The following is a 19509-nucleotide window of genomic DNA, read 5'->3' on the forward strand; positions in this document are numbered from 1 at the left end:
GATTTTCCATTGTTTGATTTTAACCTAATATCATAAAATATATAGCCTACGTGTTACAATATAAAACAACATAATGTAATGTAATGTCCATTCATGAGCATTATAGTGTGAGCCTGAGCAGTGTATTGCAGCAGTGCTGACATCAGGTGAATGTAAGATGTTGCCACTGCAGTAATTCAACAATTCTCATGTAATGTTGCAAGATAGGTTAGCTTGCTGAAACAGCAAACCCAGCTGTACTACACATACTAGTGCAGTAAGGGGCAAAGCAAATTTCCATACTGACAGTGACAGTAGTATCTCAGGATATGTGACTGATAGTGTACCACTGCTGAATACAAGTACTGGTCATTTTTGTAATAGAATTACTCTGAGCCTCACAGCTCAACCAAGATGATGGAGCTGTGCCAGATGAGGATGTCACACAGATCTGCCAGTAGCAACCATGCAGTAATGATGGACAAGGAGTTACAACATTATCGAAGGGGAAAGTAATGGAGTGTCCCACCAGGATAATACAAACCAGCCAGAGCACATGTGCAGTGCAACTGTTCAGAGCCACCCCTTAAATTAACCTTCCCAAATCCGACCTTAACCATGCCAACCCTGCGAAACTGTGGGACAAAGGTGCAAGCAATAGAGTAGAAGTCAGAGCCACACTGCTAGAAGCAAAGATAGTATCTGTTAACCTGCCTCAGGCAGACATCAAATAGGTTGTTTTTTTACAATTTGTACCTTTGTTATGTTTTTTGACTGCTTCACTGTCTGCAGTTCCTGAAAGCCTAATATTGAGTGCAAGTATTCCCATCTCCCCTCTTACTGAGTGTATTTTCTTCCAATGTTCTCGCTTTAGCAATACTGTGTTTTTAGTTTTCTCAATTTTTCTGGCTTCAGCTGTCTAAATTCTAACAGTATTTTTGTACAGCAAACATTGATTCCTGATATTTCAGCTATGTGTCCACAATGATCTGAGGTTGTTTATTACTTGTGTTGTTTACCTACTGTTTGTAATTACATGATCTACCTATGTTTGTAAGATCTGACATCATCTTGTTGGGCTTTATAGACCTAACTTGAACCAGTCCACTTACAATTGAAATGTGGTGCCTTTACATTTTAGACTATAGTCAGACTTGACTATAGTCTAGACTATATATAGACAACTTGACTAGAAGAAGGGATCAGTTGGTAGGACACGTTCTGGGGCATCAAGGGATCACCAATTTAGTATTGGAGGGCAGCGTGGAGGGTAAAAATCGTAGAGGGAGACCAAGAGATGAATACACCAAGCAGATTCAGAAGGATGTAGGTTGCAGTAGGTACTGGGAGATGAAGATGCTTGTGCAGGATAGAGTAGCATGGAGAGCTGCATCAAACCAGTCTCAGGACTGAAGACCACAACAACAACAACAGTCAGAGCAATTAGTACACCCATAAATGATGTTAGCTGGGATTTTTGATCAAAATGTTTCCATGACACTCAGTATCAGAGCACCAGAAGCTTTTGGGCAACTACCATGGTAGATATCAGCTCCATGTGGGGAGACATGTTAATGACACATTTTGAGTATGCTGAACATAACACTGATACAAGGTTCTCTTGTGTGTGAGTGGACCCTCATTTCACTCACAACATTTTAAGCTATTCTCTTAGGTTGTTGTATAACCACACCCTTGGAAACTGTGATGTATTCAGAAATAAACAGCAAAATATTTGTGACAAGCAAGAATGTGAATGTTATTTAAACTGTATTCTTAAGTTCATGCCGAATCACACTATTCGAAATTGTGAAATATTTGGAACAATGGACAAATATTTGTGACAAGCAAGAATAAAAATGTTATTGCTGGTTGTTTCACTTGCAACAATTACATCTTTTGTATTTTAATCAGTCAGAAGAAACAAAATTGAAGAAACTCATTTCTGAGGAAGTGTGCTCTTGTATAGTATATAAGTAACATTGAATGTTCCAGAACATACTTGTATTACACACATAAAAAGAGTTCAGAATCTGTTAGAATAGTGAAGATTAAAACGAAAAGAAATAACTTACTGCATGATGCAAAGCTGCCATTTTCTACTCTGTAACTGCATGCCTCTACACTCAATGCTGCTCCTTTTGTCTTCTATCTTTCTATCTGTTTCTTCACTGTTTTATTGTTAGCGGTCTGGGTGGATGTTGCATTATATCTTTCATATTCTGTCAATGAGAAATGTGTTTGTGATAAATCTTCAATGTGCCACTACCCTGAAATGGCATACTGCTATAACATGGAACTTATAATATGAAAACAACAAAGTATGTAAATCGAATATGGCTTCTCCAAGTTTGCAGACTGTGTGTTGTATTAAAAAAAATGAAAAATAAGTAATTAAATACATATGAGTATGAAAAACGTTTTAAAGGGATGACACAACTGCATTATTAGAAATGTTCTGTGCTTGTACAAATTTTAGGCTGTCGAACTTATTCTCTTACATTTCAATTGCAGTTGCAGGCAACAGACTTCACGTACACCAATGTGTGTCATAAATAAGAAAATCTTCCTTACTCAGTTTCACTTCCCTTGAATAAAAAATACTTAATACTGATATCAATTTTTTTTTTTTAATTTTTTTTTATTTTGAAACATATATGATACAAAACTCGTAGCCCCTCATCCTCCGAACGGCACTTCTTAATAGAACTTCTGCATAAAAGAGAGTGAGAAACAAAACCATGTATAAAGAAAAAGAATTATGATTTTTCTTTTTTTTTCATTTATCCGTGCCTTACTGCGCATTCTTACTTAATGTCTTTGCTAACGCTTATGGTCGATCGGTGTTTCATTTTTTGTTTTTAATAAATTTTAAGTTTACAATATCCTGGGGGTCTTTCATCATGTACCTACACAATGGCCCCCACACTGCACATTGACATGGTATGGAGACATAAAGTGTTTTTTTGCTTGTGCACGTTTACTTTTGCCGATGGGGGTCGATGCCCCTTATTCGTCTGCTTCTCTTTTATTTAATCGAATGGATAAGTCAGCTTATCCTATGTATGTTAGAGTTCTATAGGAAATTAAAGATTATACACATAATATGATAGTCCATTACATATTTCAATTTAGTGCCCTGACAATATTGTTCAGTTTGCTTCAGTCTCACTGCCAGGTTTCGCGCTTGCGCACTGGCATATTTGGTGGCAAAAGAGATAGATGCTAATGGCCAACATGTTAGATACTACCATCACATGTGCATACACTCATTTTCTTAGTTTTGATTTCACATTGAGTGTCACACTTTCACCTGAGTGTCACATATTGAAGAATTGCTGTGGTATTTGTCTTCATTCTGGGTGCAGAGGATGTGTGCTTATTGTTCAAAATCCGATGCTGTGGCAGAATATCTCCATTTTTACAGCCTGGGTATCATTATTACCCATCATACTCGCATTTTCAGTGGAGAGAACCCTGATCAACAGCATATGTCGAAGAGGTAAATAGTGGCTTGAACAAATATAGTTCACTTGTTTATGTGTCAAGCATTGTGAGTCATGATACTCAGAAATTATTTTGTTGCACATGCATGTTCATGTCACCCCAATTGACCATCCACTATTTGAAAGACACATACGAGGTGGAATCCAAAATTTTTGAGACTCGTGCTACCATCTGGAAAGTAGGAGTAGTAGATCTTTGCACTGCTAGATGGCGAGAGCTGCAGATCTGATGAGTCAGTGTGCGGAGTGGCATTCAGCTGGGAGGACATGTTGTGTGTCCACAGTGATTTCCATAATACTCTGTGTTTGGTGTGCGGCAGTTTTACGATGGATCCGCGAACAGAACAGTGCGTGTATATCAAATTCTGTGCGAATCTCGGGAAAAATGCTACAGAGACCTTTGCAATGATTCAACAAGTGTTTGGGGGACAGAGCATGAGCCATGCAATCATCCCAGTGGAAGAGCCCAGGCTCTCCAAGACCCAAAAAAGCAAAGTGAAGAGCATGATCATTGTTTTCTTTGATGCCAAGGGAATTGTGCACAAAGAATTCATCCCACCCAGCCAAACAGTGAATTCCACATACTAATGTAACGTTTTGCGTCGGCTTTGTGAAAACATGCAGCAACGATGGCCCGAACTTTGGAATCAAGGAAAGTGGCTGCTGCATCATGACAATGCTCCCTGTCATACGTCCTTGCTCACCAGGACCTTTTTGGAAAAAACAACATGGTGGTTGTACCCCACCCACCGTACTCACCAGATTTGGCACCTTGTGACTTTGCACTATTCCCGAAACTGAAACTCAAGTTGAAAGGCCATCAGTTCGACACTCTAGAGATGATTCAAGAAGCATTGCTGGCGGTGATAAACACCCTCAAAGAATTCGTCTTCCAGAAAATGTTTGACCAGTGGCAGAAGCACTGGGACCGGTGTGTACCTGTGGATGGGAACTACTTCGAGGGTGATGGTGCCCATTAGTCCACAGGCAAGGTTTTTAACAGGTGGCAGCACCAGTCCCAAAAATTTTGGATAGCACCTCATATAGTTGTCCAAAGCACAATATAAATTGCTTGTATTTAAAGTTCATTTCTTCATACGGAGTTTGGTTTCCAATGAAAATTCATACTAGTTTTGAGTTACAACAATATACACAACATGATAGCTTATACCTATGGCTGACATTCCATTCATTGCTTATACTATGAACATAAACTTCTTAAGTTTTAAAATGTCATAAAATTTTCATTAACTGGGTTCTGTTACTACAGTTTGTTTGTTAGCTTCAACTTCTCCTCGTTCACATCACACATACAAATTAATTACATACACATTATCATGATACAATACAAGTGTATGATATATTTATGCTTCATTTTGTAGATAGTTTTTTTTAACACTTATGGGAGCTCATTTCTTCCTTAGGTAGGGGAGGGAGAAAAACATGGGAAATAAGAACAAAACATTGCGCATTTCTGGCCTAACTATGCTTGGTGCCACCTCCTTTGTTTGGGAGGGAAAAAAAGGAAATAATCATTTACTGGTTCAAGGATTTATGAGGAAATGTTACTTGTGCAGTCATAGACTAGTTGACAGGGTACTTTTATTTCAAGGAAATAATGTGTTCTGACTAATCATTCATGTAGTATCGTGTTGTTTTTTCATGTGTTAGTGCTGTTTACTTCAGTTAACATGTAGCTTAGTGTGAAAAATGAAGTTTTTACCATCATAGACTTATCTTTATCAAATACCCGGAAATGTCATTATTCAAGCTTTCATGTGATATGATAAAAATTAATTGGTTTTTGTAAAATCACATGCTTAAATGTTCATGTGTACTCTGCAGCAAATAGCTACTGCTAAATCCCATGGAGATATACTGTGATGTTACATATTTTTATTTTTCATTGCCTTATGACCTTTGTGTAAATATCCTTATAACTAAATAGTTTACTTGAGGTGCAATCCATTTCTTCATTTGGTACCTGCAACTCTCAACATAATTCTCTTCTTCTGCACCATGATGATGCACTGGTCACTGAAAGAAAAAAACTTAAAACTAATTTCATTACTTAGCTCAGTGCCACTGATACATTTGGTCATTACATCCACCTGCAGATATTTCCATACTTTGTTTAAATTTATAGACATTCGATTATTCTGTTTCCCTTTATGATCATTTGCTCTGCAAAGAAAATTATTTGACATTTCTAATGGTACTTTGTCGTCTCTCCTTAGCTTACATGTCTCATATAATTTTTCATAATGTTTCCTTTTGCTTGTAAATATGTTGTATATAGCTTAGTATTTAATTAAATCTCTGTGTACACATATCAATTGGTTCCTTAGTTCTTAGGCAATAGATGTAATTGCATAGTATTTCCGTTTACTTTGTATTTAAGTTAGGTACTTGTACATATTTCTTTCCTATTTGGTTGTGCCTTCTGCCAGTCTGTTGCACTTGAACACGGGTCAATACCCCCTCTCCTACCACTGACGTCAGTGCATATTGTAGATCATGGACAGCTGAGACATAAGCTAATTTTGTATATCCTTTTGCTTCCCATGAAGTGGTGTATTACTTCTCATTGCTTTTAATTTTATGCCTACGTATACAAATCAAAAGAATTACTTATGCCTATACACATTATTTTATCTTAAAATACACCCCAGAAGAAAAATTACATTTAAGAGTTATCTACACTATGTACAAGTATCTTGTGATAGAAAGAAAAAATGCTACCTAGTTTCATCATTCTATAATAGCTTTTATATTTTTGTGAGGGTGGAGACCCTTGTCTCCCCCTATTTTCTCATAGACTAATCTGTACATCCCAGGGTATGGTATTTTGTAAATTGCATATGGTCCTGGATAGAGTAATTGCCACTTCTTATTCAGTTTGCCAAATTTTGTCAATTTAGGGTGCGTCCGTGAGAGGACTCGTTGCCCTTCAAAAAATTATGTAACACGTTTCAGTGTCTTATTATAAATTTTCTTTCTCTACTCGGCCCTGTTTTCTAGTGTAACCATGGCTTGTTTGATTTTGTCTTGTAGTGTCATTTCTGTAGAGGGTACCTTCGGTATGGGCAACTCCCACTCATTTGTTTGTTTTGTCCAGAACATCAATTTGTTAGGTGTGAAACCTGTTGAAGAATGTGGAAGGTTATTGACAACTTGCATGAAAGGAATTATGTATTCTATCCATTGGGTGTGTTTGTGAGGGGTGTATGTCCTAATAAACCAGTTGAATTCTTTAAAGACTTGTTCTACTGGGCTTGCTACTGGATGAAAAAAGCTTAGTAATATGTGCTTTATGCCCTGTTTATGCCTTGTTTCCACTTTTGCCCAACGAAATATGAAGCATTATCAGTTAGTAGTACCTTTGGTTTACCTACTCTTCTCAAATAGTCTCCCTCAATTCTTTTTCTGATATTTGTGGCTGTTGCATTTTTAATGGCAAACATTATGTTTCGAGGAAATATCGTATAGTGCTACTATGTATCTAACTCCACCTTTACTTCTTGGATATGGACCAGCTTTGTCCAGGGATACTATATCTAGAGGGTATTTTGTGAGTATTGGGTGTAGTTCAGTATATTTTGACAAAGCAGACTGTTTTGATTTTTGAAATATTGCACATTTTTTTAATACCTGTAGGACTCGCTCTCTCAAATTTGGAAAATAACAAAGTGTTGCAATTTTTTCAGTACATTTGCCTACATAATGTCCCCATACTTCATGTGTGTGTCTTATAAATTTGTCGATATAATCTTCAGGACCACACACGCACCACTGATCAGGTTTTTCATGTTTCCTCTGAAACAAAACTCCCTTGTATTCCTGATACCATTTACTTATCTCTCTACCTTCATCCTGCTTAAGGTTTTGCATGACTTTACTCCATCTGCAATCTTGTGGTTGTATAATTTTCATTTGCTTACAAAACTTATGGTAATCAGACTGTCGTGTTGTACCTTACATTAATAATGTTCTGAGTTCTGCGTCTTGCTCTGTTAATTCACTAAATTCCTCTAAACCTTGTGGTAACCTAGACAAGGCATCTGCAATAACATTCTGACTTCCTTTCATATAAATGACCTCGAAATTGAATTCTTGTAATACAGACACAACCTAGCTAATCTACAGTGTAATAGTTTACATGGTAAAAGAAATTACAATGACTGATGGTCACAGTAAACTTTGGTATTCTCGCCCCACAAAAAAATTCCAACTTTTTAAATTCCCATCTTACAGCTAAACTTTCAAATTTTGACTCAGAGTAAGATCTTTCTGCTTTTGACTAGCAAAACTGATGACCTTTTGTACTTCTTTACCTTCTTCTTCTCACATCTGGAACAAGCATGCCCCCAGCCCCTGAGATGAGGCATCTGTGCATAGACAAAAATCCTTGGACATATCAAGATGGCTAAGAATGTTTCCATTGACTAATGCATGCTTAATGTTATTAAAGTCCTCTTGACACTTATCGTCCCAAAACCAAGACCTATTTTTTCGTAACAAGTTGAGCGATGCATCACTGTTCATCAGTTGCTGCGGTACAAATTTACGAAAAAAAGATGCTTGTCCTAAAAAAAGCTTTTAGTTGTTTTTTATTCCTTGGAGCTGGATAATTGCGTATGGCATCAAATGTTTTTCGGATTAGGTGATATACCGTGTTGTGACACAACATGTCCTAAAAATTTGACTTGCTCTCTACCAAAACAAACCTTTTTTAAATTGGCTGTTACACCATAATCTGCATATCTTTGAAACACCTGTTCAATGAGACTGATATGTTCTAAGTGGGTGTGGCTCTTAGTAGGTCATCTACATAAACAGTGACTTTGTTAAACAATTCTGGTCCTAAAACCTTGTCCAATGCAGACATAAACAAACCTGCGCTAATGTTCAGTCCAAAAGGTAGAACATGGAGTTTGTAACTTCTGTCACCACAAAAAATTGCTGTATATTTTTGACTTTCTTCATGAAGCTTTATTTGCCAGTAGGACATCTTGAGATTGAGTATACTGAAATATTTTGTATTGTAAAAGTTTAAAAGCTGTTCGTCCAAGTTGTCTGGTCTTAGGCATACTGGTACTATAATCTTATTGATACCTCTAGCATCGAGAACTAATCTTACAGAACCATCCAGTTTACTTACTGGTAATATAGGACTACAATAGGGTGAAAATGAAGGTTGTGTAATTCCCTGTTTAATGATATGATTGATCTCTTTCCTTACTGCCTCTCGTTTTTCCCATGGAAGAGGATAGGACATAACACAAAATGTTTCATGTGGATGGACTTCAAATTTATATTCATAGTCCTTGATTACTCCTGGCTCATTAGTGAAAAAATTGCATACTTAAATAACAAGTTAGAAAGTTCTTGTCATTGCATATCATTTAATATCTGTGATTCACTTAGTTTCCGTTCTATCATTTCGTAACTAACCTCGGTATTTGCTTCTGTTCAGTATCACATTTGTTTGTGAGACATACAGATGGAAAGGAATATTGTGCTATTATGTTTCATTCTGGTTTGTTTTCATTTCTTTCATCAGGTGTTTTGACTAAATCAATTTAAAAAATCTGATCCTCTACATAAAAGTCTCATTTACCATTACCTATGTCAGTCTGTGTTTTGTATGTTCTCAACATGTCCATGCCAATAAGACAATTAACTATAAGTTTGTCAATAAAAGAAAATTACACTTCACTGTAAAATGTTCAATTTGTAATGGAATAAGTGCCTGATGTTTAACCAATTTAGTCGTACTGCCTGTAGCAGTTTGCACCTTGAAATTTTGGACAGGATATGTTGGGAATTTGACTCTCTTCATTTCACAGAAAAATGCATTTGACATTAGGCTGGTAGTTCAACCTGTATCTAAAATTAACTGTATGTGAATATTCAATATTTTCACACTAATGATTGCTTGTACTTATTCTTCTTGGATATTATTTGTTGTATCTAACTCACGCTGATACAGATCATCCTTGATGTCACCTTGTTTGTTATGCGTTTGAATGCTTGTAGTTTTGCTTTGCTCCCACACCCAGAGAGGTCAATAGCCTGGGGCTTAACTACGACCAGTTTGTGTTTTCTGGAGGTGTAGTGTGACTTAATTCATTACCTGGAGTAATTTCAGTCAGTTGCACTGTGTGGGTACTTCACCAATTTGTGTCGTTAGCTGCTGTGCCATTATTTAGCTGCCCAAAGATCGGCTGCGGTGCAGCGTAAGGAGTGGCATTGTTGACACGCGTCGGCCACTGCTGCGGCTGACTGTTTCTGTTCGTGTTTGGCATAGGGCCTTTTGCTGGTGGATTGAAATTTGCTCGTGCACTGAAATTACTTCTGTTGTTTTGAAAATTTCCTTTAGTCCTAAATCATTTGTTTTTTCTATTTCCATTACCATACTCATTACCTCTAGGTATGTAATTTTGTTGTTGTTTGTACCACCCTTGCTGTATGTTTAGATCACGTTTTACTGACTGATCTACATAACTATGTTGTTGTTGTGCTGATTTTATGTTGCTTTGTTGGATACAGATCTTTCCTCATAGATTAAGTTGATAGAATCAAGCACTGACAGAAAATATTCAGCGTTGTGCTCTGGCGTTGTGACTAATTTTCCTCTAATGTGCGATGGTAAATGACTTTTCAAAATGTTTTAACATGTCTACCTGTGATATTGGGTTCATCCAGTAGCTTGTCTTGTTCAGGTATTTTTCAGAGTATCCATATAGACTACCGTATTTGCCATTGAATGGTGCGGATTGAAAACCTTGCGTCTGAGTCTTTCTTGCACCGCCTCAGACCAGTATTTGTCGAGGAAAGCTCATTCAAATTCAATATAAGTGCTGAAACATTCAACCATTCAGCCGCCCATAAAAAAATGTCACCTTGCATATATCCCACGACAAATCTGATTTTCTGTCCTTCCATCCAGTTGCGTGGAAATACATGACGAAAAGCACTGATAAATACTACTGGATTCATTCTTTTACCTACAGTAGTGAATGTTGGAAACTGTCGATGTCTCAGCAAACCTTCATCTGCAAAAATTGTTGATAGACACATGGCATTTTTGGTCGTATGTATGTTGTTATTGTAGTTACCCGAAATTCCGATTGGTAATTGCTCAGGTATTGGAGTTGTGGGTATGTTTACATTTTGCACTCTACAACTGGCACTGGTACCTGCTGTAGGACTCGTGACAATTTGTGGATAAATACTGACAGGCTGTGGTTTGTTCACTGTGGCCTGTGCATTATTTATGTGCATATTTTGAGATACGGTAATATTTTCTTCTAAAAGATTGTGTATCCTATCCTCCACTGCTTGTAGGTTAATGTTTAATTTTTTCACTTTCTACTACATCTGTGTATAACTTACAATAATACAGTTATGGGATACTTAGTAAATCACAGTTCGGATTTCAAAAATGCTGTTCCACTAAGACAGCAATACACAATTTCACTGTCCACATAACAGAGTCTTTAAATAGTAAAATGTCACCAATAGGAATTTTCTGTGACTTGTCCAAAACATTTGATTGTGTGAACCATGACATTATGTTACAGAAATTACAGTTCTATGGTATAAATGGAATAGCATATGAGTGGTTTAAGTTGTACCTACAGAACAGGAGGCAAAAAGTTTCCTTATATGGGTCAAGTGATTTAAATAAGTTTGACACTTTATCTAACCAGGGTGGAATTACATTAGGTGTTCCACAGGGTTCAATCATGGATCCCCTTCTGTTCTTGATGTATGTGAACGACCTCCCTTCCTATCTGAAACAGGAAGCTGAACTGACACTGTTTGCCGATGATACAAGCATCATTATTAATCCGGTAAAAGAAACTACAATTGAAAATGATACAAATAAGGTCTTTGGAAAAGTCATTAATTGGTTTTCTGCAAATGGGCTTGCTCTAAACTTTGAAAAAACACAGTACATCCACTTTTCTGTTGCAAAAAGTACAGTTCCTTCAATAAACATCAACAGAAGTCAGTAGACAGGGTAGAGCATACTAAGTTTTTGGATGTATACATAGATGAGAATCTTAATTGGAAAATTCATATTTTGGATCTTCTAAAGAGACTAGGTTCAGCAACTTTTGCAATCAGAATAATTGCCAATTTTGAGGACACAGAAATCAGTAAGCTAACATACTTTGCATACTTTCACTCTGATGTCATACGGAATAATATTATGGGGTAACTCAACATTTAGACAAAAAGTATTCACTGCTCAAAAGAAAGTGGTTAGAAGAATGTGTGGGGTTCATAGTCGCACATCTTGTAGGCATCTTTTTAAAAAATTGGGAATTCTTACAGCTGCACACTACATTTACTTACTAATGAAATTTGTTCTCAACAATATGGACCAGTTTAAAAACAACAGTGACATTCATGATTATAATACCAGAAAAAAGAAAGACTTACACTAACCTTTACTCAACCTATCTTTGGCACAGAAAGGGGTAAAATATGCTGCTATAAAAATTTTTGACAAATTACTAGATGAAATAAATGTCTGAGAGACAGCAGTAATAGTTTCAAAAATAAATTGAAATCGTATCTCCTTGACAACTCCTTCAATACCGTAAATGAATTCTTGAATAGGAATAAATAAATCTATAAACATAGTATATGCATTTTGTGTCATTTAAAGGAATGGGGTGAAAGATGATGTGACTTACCATACGAAATCGCTGGCAGGTCGATAGAAATACAAACAAACACATACATACACCCAAAATTCTAGCTTTCGCAACCAATGGTTGCTTTGTCAGGAAAGAGGGAAGGAGAGGGAAAGACGAAAGGATGTGGGTTTTAAGGGAGAGGGTAAGGAGTCATTCCAATCCTGGGAGCGGAAAGACTTACCTTAGGGGGAAAAAAGGACAGGTATACACTCACACACACACACATATCCATCCGCACATACAGAGACGAAAAATATATCTGAAAACAAAGATTCTGTAACTTACCAAATGAAAGTGTTGGTACGTTGATAGAAACAATAACAAACACAAACACACACACAAATTTAGAGCTTTCGCAACCCAAGGTTGCTTCATCAGGAAAGAGGGAAGGAGAGGGAAAGACGAGAGGATGTGGGTTTTAAGGGAGAGGGTAAGGAGTCATTCCAATCCCGGGAGCGGAAAGACTTACCTTGGGGGGAAAAAGGGACAGGTATACACTCGCACACACACACATATCCATCCGCACATATACAGACACAAGCAGACATATGTAAAGGCAACGAGTCTGGGTAGAGATATCAGTCGAGGCAGAAGTACAGAGGCAAAGATGTTATTGAATGACAGGTGAGGTATGAGCGGCGGCAACTTGAAATTAGCGGAGGTTGAGGCCTGGTGGGTAACGGGAAGAGAGGATATATTGAAGGGCAAGTTCCCATCTCCAGAGTTCTGATAGGCTGGTGTCAGTAGGAAGTATCCAGATAACCCAGACGGTGTCACACTGTGCCAAGATGTCCTGGCCGTGCACCAAGGCATGTTTAGCTACAGGGTGATCCTCATTATCAACAAACACTGTCTGCCTGTGTCTGTTCATGCAAATGGACAGTTTGTTACTGGTCATTCCCACATAGAAGGCTTCACAGTGTAGACAGGTCAGTTGGTAAATCACATGGGTGCTGTCACACGTGGCTCTGCCTTTGATCATGTACACCTTCCAGGTTACAGGACTGGAGTAGGTGGTGGTGGGAGGGTGTATGGGACAGGTTTTACACCGGGGGTGGTTACAAGGGTAGGAGCCAGAGGTTAGGGAAGGTGGTTTTGGGATTTCATAGGGATGAACCAAGAGGTTACAAAGGTTAGGTGGATGGCGGAAAGACACTCTTGGTGGAGTGGGGAGGATTTCGTGAAGGATGGATCTCATTTCAGGGCAGGATTTGAGGAAGTCATATCCCTGCTGGAGAGCCACATTCAGGGTCTGATCCAGTCCCGGAAAGTATCCTGTCACAAATGGGGCACTTTTGGGATTCTTCTGTGGGAGGTTCTGGGTTTGGGGGGACGAGGAAATGGCTCTGGTTATTTGCTTCTGTACCAGGTCGGGAGGGTAGTTGTGGGATGCGAAAGCTGTTTTCAGGTTGTTGGTGTAATGATTCAGGGATTCAGGACTGGAGCAGATTCGTTTGCCACGAAGACCTAGGCTGTAGGGAAGGGACCATTTGATATGGAATGGGTGGCAGCTGTCATAATGGAGGTACTGTTGCTTGTTGGTGGGTTTGATGTGGACGAATGTGTGAGGCTGGCCATTTGACAGATGGAGGTCAACGCCGAGGAAAGTGGCATGGGATTTGGAGTAGGACCAGGTGAATCTGATGGAACCAAAGGAGTTGAGGTTAGAGAGGAAATTCTGGAGTTGTTCTTCACTGTGAGTCCAGATCATGAATATGTCATCAATAAATCTGTACCAAACTTTGGGTTGGCAGGCCTGGGTAACCAAGAAGGCTTCCTCTAAGCGACCCATAAATAGGTTGGCGTATGAGGGGCCCATTCTGGTACCCTTGGCTGTTCCCTTTAATTGTCTGGCCTTCGAAAGTGAAGAAGTTGTGAGTTAGGATGAAGCTGGCTAAGGTAATGAGGAAAGAGGTTTTAGGTAGGGTGGCAGGTGATCGGCTTGAAAGGAAGTGCTCCTTCGCAGCTAGGCCCTGGACGTGCGGGATATTTGTGTATAAGGAAGTGGCATCAATGGTTACAAGGACGGTTTCTGGGGGTAACAGATTGGGTAAGGATTCCAGGCATTCGAGAAAGTGGTTGGTGTCTTTGATGAAGGATGGGAGATTGCATGTAATGGGTTGAAGGTGTTGATCTACGTAGGTAGAGATACGTTCTGTGGGGGCTTGGTAACCAGCTACAATGGGGCGGCTGGGATGATTGGGTTTCTGAATTTTAGGAAGTAGGTAGAAGGTAGGGGTGCGGGGTGTCGGTGGGGTCAGGAGGTGGATGGAGTCAGGTGAAAGGTTTTGTAGGGGGCCTAAGGTTCTGAGGATTCCTTGAAGCTCCACCTGAACATCAGGAATGGGATTACCTTGGCAAACTTTGTATGTAGTATTGTCTGAAAGCTGATGCAGTCCCTCAGCCACATACTCCCGACGATCAAGTACCATGGTCGTGGAACCCTTGTCCGCCAGAAGAATGACGATGGATCGGTCAGCTTACAGATCACGGATAGCCTGGGCTTCAGCTGTGATGATGTTGGGAGTACGATTTAGGTTTTTCAAGAAGGATTGAGAGGCAAGGCTGGAAGTGAGAAATTCCTGGAAGGTTTGGAGAGGGTGATTTTGAGGAAGAGGAGGTGGGTCCCACTGTGACGGAGGACGGAACTGTTCCAGGCAGGGTTCAATTTGGATAGTGTCTTGGGGAGTTGGATTATTAGGAGTAGGATCAGGGTTATTTTTCTTCATGGCAAAGTGATATTTCCAGCAGAGAGTACGAGTGTAGGACAGTAAATCTTTGATGAGGGCTGTTTGGTTGAATCTGGGAGTAGGGCTGAAGGTGAGGCCTTTGGATAGGACAGAGGTTTCGGACTGGGAGAGAGGTTTGGAGGAAAGGTTAACTACTGAATTGGGGTGTTGTGGTTCCAGATAGCGTTGATTAGAATTTGAGGTTTTGGTGGGAGTGGAGCTGGAAGTGGGAGATCGAGTAGATGGGAGAGACTGGGTCTGTGTGCAATGAGAGGAGGTTGAGGTTTGCTGGAAAGGTTGTGGAGGGTGAGTGAGTTGCCTTTCTGGAGGTGGGAAACCAGGAGATTTACCAACTGACCTGCCTACACTGTGAAGCCTTCTATGTGGGAATGACCAGTAACAAACTGTCCATTCACATGAACGGACACAGGCAGACAGTGTTTGCTGGTAATGAGGAACACCCTGTGGCTAAACATGCCTTGGTGCACGATCAGCACATCTTCGCACAGTGTGACACCATCTGGGTTATCTGGATACTTCCTACTGACACCAAACTATCAGAACTCTGGAGACGGGAACTTGCCCTTCTATACATCCTCTCTTCCCGTTACCCACCAGGCCTCAACCTCCGCTAATTTCAAGTTGCCGCCGCTCATACCTCACCTGTCATTCAATAACATCTTTGCCTCTGTACTTCCGCCTTGACTGACATCTCTACCCAAACTCTTTGCCTTTACATATGTCTGCTTGTGTCTGCATATGTGCGGATGGGTATGTGTGTGTGTGTGCGAGTGTATATCTGTCCCTTTTTCCCCCCAAGGTAAGTCTTTCCGCTCCCAGGGTTGGAATGACTCCTTACCCTCTCCCTTAAAATCCACATCTTTTCGTCTTTCCCTCTCCTTCCCTCTTTCCTGATGAAGCAACCTTGGGTTGCAAAAGCTCTAAAGTTGTGTGTGTGTTAGTGTTTGTTATTGTTTCTATCACCGTACCAAGTTACAGAATCTTTGTTTTCAGAGATGATGTAACTTACCAAACGAAAGTTTAGCACATGCCGAGTCAACTTCTAATGTTGCTACTCTTAAAGTAAGCTCTTCTATAGCTAGAAGTGCAGCTTCATAGTCTTTATTTAGTTTTTTAATGACAGTGATTACCTTTTTTACTATCGAACACAACTGGTTTTGTGTGGCTTCAATATATGTGTTTGCACCTGTGATTTTCCTTATCTGTTGTTCTACTCAATTATGATGGTCATTAAAAGATTCTACCTTGTGTTTTAACTCCATAATGTTACTGTTAACTTCAGGAAGTACTTCATGCTTAACTTGTTTTTTTCATGTCATTCAATTTTGTGTCAATTTCAGTGTGAAAATTTTTGGCTAAGTCATTGAATTTCTGTGAGAACGTGTCTTGCAAATCCTTGAATACTTGCTTTTGTTCTTGTTTCATTATATTTAGATCCTGTGTGAAATTGTTCAGATTGTGAGTCAAATCATCAATTTTGGTATTCATATCTTGTTTTATATCACTGAAATTGGTGTTCATATTGTGTTTCACATCACTGAGTTTCGTGTTCATATGATCAAATTTCATGTTTATGTTACATAGTAACTGCCAAAGCAGTGCTTCAGTTGTACTACTGTGGTTGCTGTCAGCCATACTATCCAAATTAATGTTTCTGTTGTGAACAAGTGGTGTTTGTAATGTGTTGTCAAGCTTGATATTTGTATCCCTCTCTGACATTTCATTCATGAGTGGTACAACACTCTGGGAGATGCGTGACATTGTCTCATCAGTTGTAAACATTGTGTTGTCAAGGTTAGTCTGCTGTGGAGAATTCCTAACATTTGTCACAGCTGCAACACTCATCTCTGACGTATTTAAACCTTCTGCAATAGGCATGCATGGTGCCTGAACTTCAATTGTTCTATCACGCAGTTCCACACCATCTTGGCTGATTGCATTTTCGCTAATGCTATCAACTATGGACATATATTTTTCTGCCATATTGTATGAATATGCAAAAATAAAAATTTCACAGAAAATATTAAAATTTCATATGCTAATTTACGTGATGTCAAAGCCTACTTTACGTTTATTATGATACACAAACTATTGCGTCACAATTCTTTATGTTTTACTGACAATGTGTATTGCACTGAAAAATTCCTGTAAATTTTCCATCATAAAATTCAAGGAAGGGAATAATGTGGAAAAGGTTTCTCTCTACACCAAAGAGGCACTACGAAGCATAGCCATGTAAGCAACTTGTGAAGCATCCCTACCTTTGCCGTGCTGAACAAAACAGCTTACTATGCAAAATTTTATGTAATCTGTGTCCAGTTCTTTTTCCTTTCCAAAAATTCTTCCTCAGTTTTTGCCTTCCTACTTTACATGCTCCCCATTGTGATTAATGTAAACAGAAAATGCAGACAATTAGTTTTTTATGACTAATAACAATGGCACAGAAATTTCTTACTGTAACAATAGTTAACAAACCCTACTCACAACCAGTGCCCTGAAGTCCTAGCACACAGGTCGACAGTTGTAAATAAAAATAAAAAAAAAAGTAATTAAATAAATATGCATATGAAAATCATTTAAAAGGGGTGATACAATTATGTTATTAGTAATGTTCTGTGCTAGTATGAATTTTAGGCTATTGGACAACTTCTCTTAATTTCAATTGTAGTTGCAGGCAACAGACTTCAAGTACATCAGTGTGTGTCATAAATAAGAAAATCTTCCTAACCTGGTTTCACTTCACTTGAATAAAAAATACTTTATACTGGTATCAAATATTTTTTCTCTTTCGAAACATGTATGATACAAAACACTCATAGCCCATCATCCTCTGAACAGCAGTTCTAACAGAAGTTCTTCATACAGGAGAGTGAGAAACAAAACCATGTATAAAGAAAAATGAATGATGATTTTTGTTTCAGTTGTCTGTGCCTTACTGTGCACTGATAATTAACATCTTTGCCAAAGCTTTTGGTTGATCAGTGTTTTAGTTTTTGTTTTTAATAAATTTTAACTTTACAATATCTTGGGGTTTTTCATCATGTACTTACACAACTGCTATTGAGTTTTGTGGTTACATCATGCTGCACTCATCTTGACATAAGTTCTGAGCAAGCCAGGAGTGACACAAATGCATGATACACCACATCAATGGCCGGCTGGGTGCTGAATCCTGCTGGGTTGGCTGCCTGCCTGGGTGCAGCCTCTGCAGAGTTCACAGCATCCCCAAAGTGTGGCTGCAAAGTGTAAACAATTTCCCCATTGCCAGTAAAGACATTCACTCATTGTTGCATCTTGATGATGAGCCCCCAATTCACCCTTCATATCTGCACATAAACCCAAAAAAGCCATGCACAGTGTGTCATTCTTCCCACACTACTAATTAAAATTGGTTTTCCACAAACATCTTTCGTAGTTACAGTTGAGAGTAGTGAGACATGTTGCTATATTTGATAATGATATGTACCAGAATGAGATTTTCACTCTGCAGAGGAGTGTGCACTGTTATGAAACTTTCCTGGCAGATTAAAACTGTGTGCTGGACTGAGACTCGAATTCGGGAACTTTACCTTTTGTGGCCAAGTGCTCTACCATCTGAGCTATCCAAGCACAACTCATGGCCTGTCCTCACAGCTTTACTTCCACCAGTATCTCGTCTCCTGTTTTCCAAACTTCACAGAAGCTCTTCTGACAGCACCCACGAAAGGCAAAGGTCCCGAGTTCAAGTCTCGGTCCGGCATGCAGTTTTAATCTGCCAGGAAAGTTTCATAATGACATGTACCAATTCAATGTGCAACAGGGACATAATACCTGCGAGATTCAGTTTAGACATTAACCATTCTCCAAACTACCAATTTTCCAAACCAATCCTAAGGCCACATGGTTTCCCAACATCAAATGATCCTACAGAGACACAGCATTACAGATGACACATCAAGCTTTGCAGAATTACTGAGCAACATGTCCATCACATGTACACTCCTGGAAATTGAAATAAGAACACCGTGAATTCATTGTCCCAGGAAGGGGAAACTTTATTGACACATTCCTGGGGTCAGATACATCACATGATCACACTGACAGAACCACAGGCACATAGACACAGGCAACAGAGCATGCACAATGTCGGCACTAGTACAGTGTATATCCACCTTTCACAGCAATGCAGGCTGCTATTCTCCCATGGAGACGATCGTAGAGATGCTGGATGTAGTCCTGTGGAACGGCTTACCATGCCATTTCCACCTGGCGCCTCAGTTGGACCAGCGTTCGTGCTGGACGTGCAGACCGTGTGAGACGACGCTTCATCCAGTCCCAAACATGCTCAATGGGGGACAGATCCGGAGATCTTGCTGGCCAGGGTAGTTGACTTACACCTCCTAGAGCACGTTGGGTGGCACGGGATACATGCGGACGTGCATTGTCCTGTTGGAACAGCAAGTTCCCTTGCCGGTCTAGGAATGGTAGAACGATGGGTTCGATGACGGTTTGGATGTACCGTGCACTATTCAGTGTTCCCTCGACGATCACCAGTGGTGTACGGCCAGTGTAGGAGTCGCT

Source organism: Schistocerca americana, chromosome 3 (assembly GCF_021461395.2).
Source record: "Schistocerca americana isolate TAMUIC-IGC-003095 chromosome 3, iqSchAmer2.1, whole genome shotgun sequence".
Classification (NCBI taxonomy): domain Eukaryota; kingdom Metazoa; phylum Arthropoda; class Insecta; order Orthoptera; family Acrididae; genus Schistocerca; species Schistocerca americana.